The following is a 12045-nucleotide window of genomic DNA, read 5'->3' on the forward strand; positions in this document are numbered from 1 at the left end:
ATCTACTCATTCATTATGTCACCCATTCACCTGTATTAACCATTCCTTTATTCATCCACCTACTTATCCATTCAACCGCCCATTCATCTGCCTAGCCATACAACCAATTACCAATCAACCTGAGGCTATCCACCCATCCATCTACCCATCTATTTGATCAGCCAATCAAACATCCTTCCAAATACCCAATTGACCACCTTCACACTCATCCGTTCATCCAGCCACCTAGCACCCACCCATCATTCCTGGGCACAGACTCCATGTGACAGACAATTCAGGTAGGTTTAATGAAGCCATTACTATGGGCTGGCAGGGCTCCTGCTGGGACATTCCAATGACCCCCTCACTTGCAGAGGCCTGCAGGAATGGGAGGAGACCATGGTGGGGGTGGCAGTAACTTAAATGCAATCTCCTCCGGGTGTAAAGCTCATCCACCATGCTCTTTCTTCCAGACCCAGGGTAAGAATTTTGGGAACTGAAGGAAATGGGAGACAGGGAGACAGCAACCTGGGGAAGGGGGTTGGAGAAGAGAGAGGAAAAGAGACTTGGGAGTGAACTAAAGAGGGAAGAGGAAGAAATAGAAATTTATATATGGAGAAATAGGAATTGGAATAGAAACATGACTAGAGTCATAAAGGCAGAGAGAGAAATGGGACAAACAAGCGTATACTCGCATATTACTGGGGGGGGGGAAGGGACGCGAGGGGGAGGCGCGCGAGGGGGGAGAAAGCCTGGAGCAAGCAGAGCCCAGAGCTTCCGACTGTCCCGCCCTCCGCTCTCTCCTTCTGGCTCTGAAACTCCCCAGAAGCCCCAGAGGCCGAAAAGAAGTTCCCGCCACCCCAGGGAGGGTGCAAGAACCCCCCCTACGCGGGGAGGGTGCAGGGAACCGCGGCTGCGTGGGTTCTGCCGGCCACTCCATCAATTAGGTGACGGTGCCGCCCGGGAAGCAGCCGTGTCTGCGAAAATTACCTTTTAATTTCTTAATTACATTGTCCTCACCTGCCGCTCAACCCGCCTCTGAGAGGGGCGCAGAGCTGATTCTCTCCAACCCGCTCTCCGGGTGGTTTAAATTAGGACGCCGACTTCTTCGGAGCGCGGGGGTTGGGGGGGTGTGGGGGGGTATCCAGCGCCTCCGCTTGCAGCCCCGGGCTATATTTCTATGCCTCAGCCCCTTCGAGGAGCTTCTGCTGATTCTCTGCCCGCACCCACACGGCTTAATCTACCCCCACCACGGCACCCAAGACCGGTGCCAGGAGAGAGGGAGCTGGGCTCCCGGGAGATGTGTTCCAAACGCGGCCTCTGCCCGGCACTCGCTGGGTGACCCTGGGCCAGCGCCTCCGCCTCTCAGAACCTCAGTTTCCCCATCTGTCACAGGGAAATAAAAACAGCACCCATTTGTTTGGACAAGCCTTGGGAAGCACTTTTCCCCCAAGTGCTCTCAGAACGTGAGCTCTTGTTCAGTGATTCACTTAGTGCGTATTTACTGAGCACCTCCTATGGATCAAGCGCAACTGAAGGCCCAGCTGACACAGACATGAGCAGAACACCGCGTGTGCTCTCCCGGAGCGAGCAATGGTTGTGACTGATGGTGGTGCTGGTGGTGGTGCTGGTGGCGGCGGCGATGACGATGGTGACGATTGCATGCTCAGAGAGTGCCAGGCGGTGTGAGACCCTGTGTGCGTGCTGCAGCTGCGTGCATGGAGAGAGGAGGTGATGTTGGGAGGGCAGTGAGGATTCTGGATGCAGGAATTGTCAGCTCAGAGCAGAGTTGATCCACCACACAGAGGCAAGGGCCTCTTGGGGATCATAGGCCCCCTGGGTCTGACCGATGGGGGCAGCAGCTGGCCTGAGCCCACCGACTCACTGGTGGAGCGTGGGTCTGCCCTTTGAGTTCCTTGCCCCAGAGCCCAGTGGTTCTCAAAGTGGGGTGCTCTGGCCAGCAGCCTTGGCGTCCCTCCGGAGCTTGTCAGATATGCAAATTCTCAGGCCCCACCCCGAGACCTACTAAATCAGAATCTCTGGGGTCAGGGCCAAGGCCACTGTTTTAACAAGCTCTCTGGAGGATTTGTGTGTGCAGTCAAGTTTGAGAAGTACGGCTGAAATTGAAGCGGCATTTCCCTCGTTCCCTGCCTTTATTGGAGAAAATAGGTCACAATGTCCCCTTTTACGACAATCCAGGCTGAACCCAGGCTGAGACATCCAACAGGCTGCAGTGTATACTTGCAGGGGTCTCAGACCTGCGGGTGCCCAGGTTAGAATCCTCGCTGTAGCCCAGGCTCACGCTGGAATCCCCTGGGGAATTTGAGACCATCTAGATGCCGGCCCACATCTACCCATAGACTCATTCCATCTGAATTTCTAGGAGAGGGCGCTTCGCCTTTTTAAAGCTGCCAGGGGATTTTGATATTCAGTGACAGTGACAGCCGAGGTGCAAGACCAGAGAGGGAAGTCAGGGGTCTCCTCTCATTTCCAGGGTCAGTCTTGCCACTAATTCACCAACTGGGGCAAAATGTGTGATCTTCCCGATGGCCAGCTTTCATCAGTTTATCATATGTCAGCAGCAGCTGGGGGACGTGGAGAAACGGCCAATTCGACATGGAGCCCTTGTCCCAAAGTTTGGTCCCTATGAAGGTTTGAGGTAGAGCCTACGCATATGCATTTTTTTTTTAAGCTGTCAGGGAAATTTACTACAAAGGCCCAGCTTTGAGTAATCCTGACAAGAGGTGTCAGAGCAGGCACGTTAAGTATCTGCCTAAATCCTAACTCACTCACCTCTCTACACCGAGTCATAGCTTTTTCTTACATCCTCTCTTTGTCTCCTTTGCACTACTTTCCCTCACCTAATTTACAGTTATGTTTGCTTCCCCTCTCGAGCGTGTTCATTTAAACTCCTTTCAATTCATGCTTCATGAGGAATAATTTAAAAATATCAGTTGAGGGAGATGCTTTGGGTGGGGGTGGGGTGGGCGCTGAGAGAGAAGGTCCTTCTCCCCCATCTATGATATCTCTCTTATCAAAATTCTCAAAGATCTTCATACTAAGCTCCTGTTTTAAGAAAAGGAGATACAACAGAGACCAGATTTACTGTCCCGCCTTCCACAACGAGAAAACCAGACAAAATATTGAAAATAAGAGTTTCAGACATTGTACAGCAGGCGGCTTTGCTCCCTGAGAGGAAAGCAGACAAGATGAGCCCTGCAAGAGTTGCCAGGGAGAGCAAACCCACAGAATTTGATGGCTTCCTGAGTTCAACTCGAGGTAGAGATCAGAGTTCTAGTCCACGAAACCTGAGGTCGGTACTATTTTAAGCCCCATTTTACAAGGAGGAAACCAAGGCATAGAAATGTTAAAAGGATTGGTTAAAGTCGGCACAGCTAGTATTAGGTGACAGAGCCAGGACTCGAACCCAGAGCCCACGCTCCTTGCCAAAACCCGAACCTGTGAATGTCCGGCTAAAATATTCTGATGTTTTCTCTTTGCAATAGGAAGCCATGGAGGGCTTCAGAAAAGAACTGGAGAGAGGCTTCAGCCAAAACACAATCCTGTCTCCACAGAGAAATAATTGCTTTTCCTTTCCTTCCGACCCCAAAAGACACACAGGAAGACACCAGGGGAGAGAAGGCTTGGACTTAACGCTTCAACTCTGACCCCCCGGGAGAAGCAAAACATTTCCATTCTGTGCTGGGGATTTCTTGTCTTAATAAACATGGAGCTGGGGGGAGTGGCTGGGGGGGACATGGGAGTATTTCTAATTGGGGGCGAAAAACCCTGCAATTTTATCTCAGCCTCAAGTGGAGATCAGCCATGCCAACATCTCTGTATTATTGATAACAATAACAGTGGCGATTATTATATTTTATTTTTCAATCGTGGTAATTATTGTACATTAAGTCATTAGCATTCATTATTCCTACAATGTGTAATTAGGACAATGGTGGGTAGATTGCTCTTGACTGTAATGAAGTTTTTCTAATTGTAATTTATTGGCATCAAATTACCTTTCTTAAAATGAATCTGAACATCACACTCTTAATTCTGGGGAGGGGGGTGGCAATTCTTTTTAATTAATGTTTCTTGTTTGTGCCATACAGGGGGAGCTGGCCGACCAATCCAATCCCCTGTGTCTGCGAGGAAGTTAACCAAGAATATCAAATGCATTCTTGAATCAGCCATCTATCACGACACATTTTCTCCTCTCTGTCCCCCACCCCACTTCCACTTCTATCTCCCTTCCTTCTCAGCAGTGGCCACAGGGGGGAAAAAAAACAACAAAAAACCCACCATTTACTAACATGGTTAGCGGAGGAGACAAGAGACAATGAGACAGATTATTTAAGCCAATTTTTTGTTAAGCGTGAGAAGAATGTATGTATATATATTTTCTCTTTCAAAAATGGCGGAAGAGCCAGTCTTTGTCTTGGAGGACATGGGTATTGATGGTGGCTTTTGGTTTTGTCGTCTGCAAATTTCTATTGTGATGTTTAATATAGGGTGGTGAGTCTTTCTTCTCCCCACCGCTTTCCGATATAATTGGCTAAAGTGGCCTTTTCCAAAATTATGGGTCTACGTCTTGTTTCTAGAAAGTCTGAGTGAGATGTCTCAAGGCATTTATTTCTGCCGTTGTAAAATAAAATTGCCCACATTTGACTGGTTTTGACCTACAAAAATGGCAATTTAATGGCTCACATGAATCTATTCAGTGGGATGGGAATCAATAAGAGGACTCCTCCCCAAAGATGATGATTAGGAAGGAGAGAAAAGGCTATTCATTAGTTTTTAGGTGACTGGATGAGTAAGAAGGGTGTATGTGAGGGAGGGCATAAGGAAAGCAGTGGGGACAGACTGAGGCGACCTGGAGAGAAAGTGGCCTGGAGAAAGGGACTGACCTTTGTTCATCACCCATCATGCACCAAGCATAGATCAGGCCCTTTCTGTGCAGAAGTAAAGTCACCTGCCCAAAGTGGTAAGTGGTTCCACCCCGGTCTTTTGAACTCCCAAACATCTGCACTTCCTACTGCTCCATCCTGCCCAGAAATGAATTGCTGTCAGTCATTCACACCTTAGACCAGACATAAGACCAACCTGATCTTTTGCCTACTAAACTTGACCTTGGTTTCCCAGTAAAGGGATATGTTAGAAAGGAAGACTTTTTAGGTCCTGAAGTCCTAAAATCCTACTGCCACTGAAATCAGACCTAGGAGGCAGATATCTCCTTCATTTATTTATGGGGACTTCTTCATACTGGTTTGAACAGGGAGACTTTGGTCTTGTGCAGGTGGGGTCTGGTGCCACTTCTATGCTGAGGCTCCAGGAGGACACATGACCGCTGATGCCCTCCATGTGTAAGGGCTCATGAGGTTACCAGTTGCCTGGTGAGCCTTGTTAAGGGAGACTGAATTCAGAGTAGATAGTTTCATGGTCCGTGAAGGCTGGGAAAGGCCTTAGATCTAATAATCAGGACTTGAGGAATCCTGGCAAGTTACTAAAACCAGCACCTTGGGTCTGAATTAGTTAACTGGCAGAACTCATGGACAAAGTTGCTGCCTTCTAAGAGATGCTGAAAGCCTTCTGGTCCCATCCAGGTCTGGGTTTGAGGATCTGGGAATGGCACCGGATTCTTCAGCACCAAGGACAGAGGTCAAGCTGGCCACACACTCCACCCCCAACAGGCCAGAACAGGGGCAATCCTAGTGTTTGTAGGGATCTCCTGGGGTCATCTTGTTCAATCCCCTGCCTTCTCAGGTGGCATTCCTCTTTCTTGTCTCTCAGGACAAGAACGCTGATCCTTTTATGTTGTCTGGGATCTTATCCCAGCTCTGCCATTACCTTAGCTGGAAACTTTTGTAAAATGGATTAGTAATAATCAGGTTCTGAAGATTAAAGAAATCTTGCATGTAAAAGATCAGAGCACACTACTTGGCCCAGTGAGCACTCAATTAGGGACACTGACTGCTATTGTCCTGGAAACTGAGTTAATAGCCATTAATAATAATGATGATAATAGCAACTTCCTTTTATTGAGTGCCTGCTACGTGCTAGGCTCTGTCCTAAAGGCTGTGAATATCTCACTTACTGCCCTCAACAACCCTGTTACTGATGAGAAATTGAGCCAGGGACGGGTAAGTGACAGAGGTCACATAGCTGGTAAGAGGCAGAGCAGGAATTTGAACCTGGGTGGTCTGGTAGCAGAACCGACATGTGTGCCATGACGTCGTATGGCTTGTTATAGTTCAGCCATGAACACTCAACAACTGGAAACTGTTATTATTATCACAAGAACCAACATCTTTTCTCTACCCTGAGTCTTATTAAGTTGGTACAAAAGTAATTGCGGTTTAAAAGGTTAAAGATAACTGCAAAAACCGCAATTCTTTTTGCACCAACCTAATAATCAGTTCTCTTCCTTCTCCCAGCCCTTTCCCAAAAACAGGCTTTGATCAAAGGACAGATGGACTAAAGAGGAAGGTTCTGTAAAGAAAGCAAAGGGTCCCCCAAGAGAAAGCACGAGGCACAGAGCTGGTACCCTGGGAGGACGTAGAGAGGATTTCTGGCTTTGGCGAGCTCCCAGGCTAGGCGGTGAGGCAGACAAGTGTACAAATAACCACAGCACCAGGTGTAAAATACCATAGGTGAGATACCAAATGCTATGGGAAATCAGGGAAGAGAGCGGTTATCAGTAGCTTGATGGAGGACTTCCTGGTGGAGGGAGCCTCTGAGCTAGGCGTGCAAAGCTGTGCAAGATGGGGACAGCATTCCAAAGACAGGCTGACCCAGGCAGCCTGGACTGGGTTGCTTTCCTTCCTCCACTTCCTCATTCTTTCCGCCTCCTCCTCTCCCTGCTCATCCTCCTTTTTCCTTTTCTTTCTTCTCTCCACCCCGAATTATTTCCCAATAACAGATTGACTCACCATATCAGGGGATCTGCCACATACTCAGAACGTGAACCCAGATAAGCCTTCTCCACTGTTTCAAACTCCAGACTTGGAGTTGAAACGGAAGCTGGGGCACACTCTGTTGTGGTTGAGGCAGCCCCTCTGTTGCGGACAAAAGCTTAATACCCACCCCGAGGAAAGGCAACGTGAGGACGGCCTCCATCAAGTAGCTGAGTGTCTGTTCCTGCAAATTTTACCCTGTAAAATGAGGGTGAACTGGGGGTTCCCTTTTTACAGGATCGTCGTGAGGGTTAACTAAAATAATCTACATAAACGTATTTAGCATCATGCCGGGCACTTAGTAAATGCTAAAAAAAAAAGTTCCCTTCCCATCTCCTTTAATTAATGAATGTCTATATTTAAAATGGGGTCTCTGGCTTCAGCGTGGCAGCACGTCCTGATGGGGTGCGCTGGCAGAGGAGAAGGAAGGCAGGAGAGAAGATCTCACTCACGATGGGGCAAAGGTGGATAGTGCAAATCTAATTTCTCGGCGAAAGCTGCAATTTGCCAGCCCTATTAATTCTTATTTTTTATTATGGATACAAATTAAAAATAAACTGTGTGTCTCGATCACAGCAGGGATTAAAACTGTTCCCTAATTGTTATCTTTGAATCAATCTAGCTTCCATTAGCTCTGCTTCCTGAGGTATAATTGAGGTGTGTGTGTGTGTGCGTGTGTGTGTGTGTGTGCATGCGTGTGTGTTTCTTTGGTTTGTGGGGAAGTCACCTACCTTTATTTGATGTGCCCAGTTGTCTCTTGCAAACTCCCATTTCCTTTTTCCTTGTTTGCTAAATACCTCAAGGGACAGTAGATTTGAGGGGACTTGAGCACTAAGTGCTCATCACCACCCCACAATTCCTAAAATGTTTATTTCCAAAACCAGTGTGCTGTGTGCTACATACAGAGGCACACGTTTTGATTGGGCTGCGGGTGGGCGTCGTGCGCCAAGGTCACTACACCAGGAATGGTTAAGCTCCATTTCTTCCTAAATGTGGGGCTCACTAGACTGTGGACTCCACAAGGGCAGGAGTACCTGTCTGTTTTGCTCACTGCTGTATCTCTAGTACCTAGAACTGGGCCTGGCATCTGGTTAGTTCTCATTAAATATTAATTGATTTACCTCAGGCCTATCCCGAGGAGAGGAGTATACAAACATACAACGCTGAGCCCATAGATAGACAGCGCTCAGGAAAACACAGCCCCGATTATTTTTATCACAGATATCCAAGCTCAGATGGGCCATCCTGAGACAATTTTCACCCTTAAATTATATTTTAACACGTACCGTCTTACTAGTTGCTTTTGTCAAGCCCTCGCTACATGTACGTAGCGCTTTAAATATATCATTGCTAATTCTCAGGCACTCTTAAAGAAGTAAAATCAGTTGCCCAAGGTCACACAGCTGGTGACAGGGGCTGGGATTTGAACTCAGGTCTGCCGGACTCCGGATGTTCACGACATCTCTTGTCACTCTTCTTCTCTACCTTGCGAATGCCAACTCATTTATTTATTCCACCTAAGCAAAGTCAGGATTTTTGGCCCTCCTTTTCAGGTGAAGAAAATGAGACCCAGTGAGGAGTCTTCTGATTTGCGTGGAGGGGAGTAGGTGTCATGTCCCACACATGGGGACCTCATGGTAGTGGCCAAAGTACAAAGTGTGGGTTCCCACCAGGGCTTGCCCTGTTTTCCTATGCTGGGCATCTAATCAGACAGAAATTTAAGAATGAGAACTTTGAAAGAAAAAAAAAGAGGACTTTGAATCTAATACATAAAGTTCATATATAGAGAGTAGAATGGCTGCCCGGTTGTCCCAGCCAGAAGCTTAGTGGCGATTGTATAACTGGAAAGGGGTTAGCACCACGCTTGGAAAAAAGGAAGCGTTTGTTCATGCATGCTTTTCACAAATGTTTTTTGAGTACCTACTGTATATCAGGGCTGTAGGAACTTCTGGGGGATATGACAGGGAACAAAAAAGCCAGACTCTGCCTTCAGAATTTTATGATCTAGTGGGGGAGACTCATTTAATAAAATATCCACATATGTATAATTACAGATTGTGATAAAACGTAGGAGGAAAAAGTACAGGGAATTACAAGAGACTGTAGAAGGGGACAGAACATCACAGTGAGGGGTGGTGTGTGTGTGTGTGTGTGTGTGTGTGTGTGTGTACTCTGAAAGGCGTTAACTAGGTGACTAGCCTTCTGGGCAGAGGGCACAGAGAAGTGGGTGTGAATGGAGCTGACAGAGCAGGGGACAGGTGTGTGGCTGAGTTTGGAAAGAAGACAGAGTCCAGAGCCAGAGGGCCTTGGGGCCAGGATGTGGTGGCCACCGGATGTGGGGGGGGGGCTGACAAAAATCTTAGGGCCGGGGTGACTTGGATACTTGATTGGATTTACATTTACTTTTTTAGAAAGCTTTCTAGAAACTTCTCTTTTTCTGGGTTTTCCCATTTTCTATCATGAGCACGTATTAGTTTTGTAATGAGAAATACTTTAAAGACCCGTGCCAGTGCCAGTATCTTGATAAATTGTAAAATGCCTCTTCTACCTCCTTTCTCTCAGGGTCTTCTCTCCTCTCTGTTTTATTAGCATATAAACTCCTCCTTCTCATAGACTGAGCGGGTCTAAAATGGAATCCTAATTTTTAGTGGCTCTGTCTTGACTTGGCTCTGAAAACAAAACAAAACAAAACAAAACAGAAACAAAAAACAACGCCATGCTCCCAGAAAAAAAATTAATAGGGACCTCCTTGTTTTCCCTCAAAGAGCTCGTAACAGCACAGATACACAAACCCAGTTTAACACTAAAACTGTCTACCCCACAGCAGCAGTAACACATATGCACAGTCTAGGAACTGCCAGAACCAACTGCTATTTCCATGGAACGTTTTTTTCAAAGATGCCAGTTTTTTCGAAAGATATGATCAGAATGTTGACCTTAAGCTGGCAGAGAACTTGGAAGAAAATGAGCAAGCAGCTCCTTCTGTGCTTTTGCTGGCAGAGCCAGGGTGGGTCCTTCATTCCTGCTGAAGACTGCTGGGCTAACCTCCCTGTGGCCCTCAGGGTCCCCAAACCTGCCTCCATGCTCTGTCCCCTGCCCACATCCCTTTCCTCTGCTTCTCACTCTGGTGGTTCCATATTCCTTCCAACTTTCCTAACATGCGATTTCCTCCGCCCTGAACAACCTTCGCTCTCTTCTCACTTGGCCAAGCCCTGGGCCTCCTTTGGGTCTCAGTCTTAGTATCACATGTCAGGTTCAGTCCCGTCTCCCTGTTAGAAGCTTTCATGAGACACGGCACCTTCAGTGCACTTACCACAGCTTGTGAGCAAAGTTTTCTTGGTGAGCTTATGTGTCCAGTACCTACCCTTCCCACTGGACTATGCACTCCAAGATGGCACAGAATTTGTCTGTTTTGCTCACTGCTGTGTCCTCCGAGCCCAGGATAGTGCCTGACATCGAGTAGACGCTCACCTAATGTTTGTTGAATGAATGAACCAAGGAATGAAAGAAACCCATGTAATTCTGAATCACCCACTCCCACTCGGGTGGAAAGAGGACCCAGAGTTCCAGTCCCTTTGTCTTTGTGGTCAGTTGGGTTCTCTGACCCAGGGCCACATTATGACTTTCACAGGCTCATTCTCCCATAAAAAAACACAAACGAAAAACCATAAAAAGTTCTATTTCCTGATTGTGTTGGTATGAAGACAAGTATAGTCCAGGTTGGATACTTTACAACATACATTAAGATTATATTCATTTTTCCTTTGATTTTAAAGGACATGAACATTAAAAAATCTCGTGGGCCCCAAGCATTGTATCTACTGTGCCTAGTGAAGGAGTCAGCCTTGTGTTGATTCAACCCCGTGTTTATTCATTCATTCATTCATTCATTCACTCATTCACCCATTCATTCATTTATTCCACAAGAAAATGTAGAGCACTTTCTCCGTGCTGAGACCTGGGGATCCCGTGGTGGGCAGAAGCAGCCACTGTCCCTGCCTTCACAGCACTGGTTTTCTACCAGGGGAGACAGATGTTGAACAAACACACCGAGAAATAAATGTGTAACCACCTGGTTAGAAGGTCTTTCGAGAGCCAAGAATAAGGAAATGGGAGGTGGTCCGATGGAGAGGGAGGGTCAGTTAGGGACCCTTCCCCAGTCTGAGTTGCAATGTAACTCTGCCAAGAGGATGGAGCACAGCATCCTAGGCAGAGAGACCCTGGCAGGAGCAGAGGTCCTGAGGCAGGCGGTTTGAATAACTAGCTGGAGGCCAGAGGTTTGGGGGAGGAAGCTCACCAGCTTTGTGAGTCTCATTAGAAAGCCACAACTGTCCCCTGGAACTCTTGTCCCCTTACCTCTCATTCTCACTCCCCCATCCCCATCCTAAACTATTGGAAGCTTAGGCCACCAGGCTCTGGGCACACAGCAAGTATCTGGGAGGGCTGGTTTGATTAGATCACTGTCAGCAAGGGACGGGAGGTTAATTGCTATTCTCTTTGTGTGTCTGGCTTGGCGGGGCAGCTCTGCTCATGGCTGTGTGTGTGTGTGTGTGTGTGTGTGTGTGTGTGTGTGTGTGTACATTCGTGTGTAGGGAAGTTTGGCCTCGGGCTGGGGGGAGGCCGCAGGGGCAGGGGGTGGGTTGCACAAGATTTCTTTGCGAGTTCTGAGCCTTGTCTTGTCTGGTGCGCAGCAAAGAGAAGTACTTAACAAGCATTAAGGGACACAAATAATTCCCCTTTTCTCCTCTCTGCCTATTCTTCCCTCCCTCTTTTCTTGTAAATCCCGCTCCTTGCATGTGAATAGCGGAATGGCTTCATCTGGACCTTTAATCAGATCCCTGGTAGGCACTAGGAGGGCAAAGTGCCCCAGGGATTACCTTTTATTTTCGGGTTTTTCTCCCCCAGTTTTGCCAGCGCCCCTCCCGCTCCCCCTCCCCCTGCCGTGTTTTCCTCCTTGGCGTTTGTTCCCTGCAGAAGTAAGTAAGGAAGGCTTAAAGGGCGGGGGGCGGGGGGCTTACAAACTTAAGGGGATCGGGCACTATTCAGCAGGCCTTGTCCACGGTCTTTCCGCTTTTGTTCTCCGGCCATTCTTCAGCTGATTTCTTCACTCCAG

The sequence above is a fragment of the Rhinolophus hipposideros genome (genome assembly GCF_964194185.1).
Source record: "Rhinolophus hipposideros genome assembly, chromosome: 24".
Taxonomy (NCBI): Eukaryota; Metazoa; Chordata; class Mammalia; order Chiroptera; family Rhinolophidae; genus Rhinolophus; species Rhinolophus hipposideros.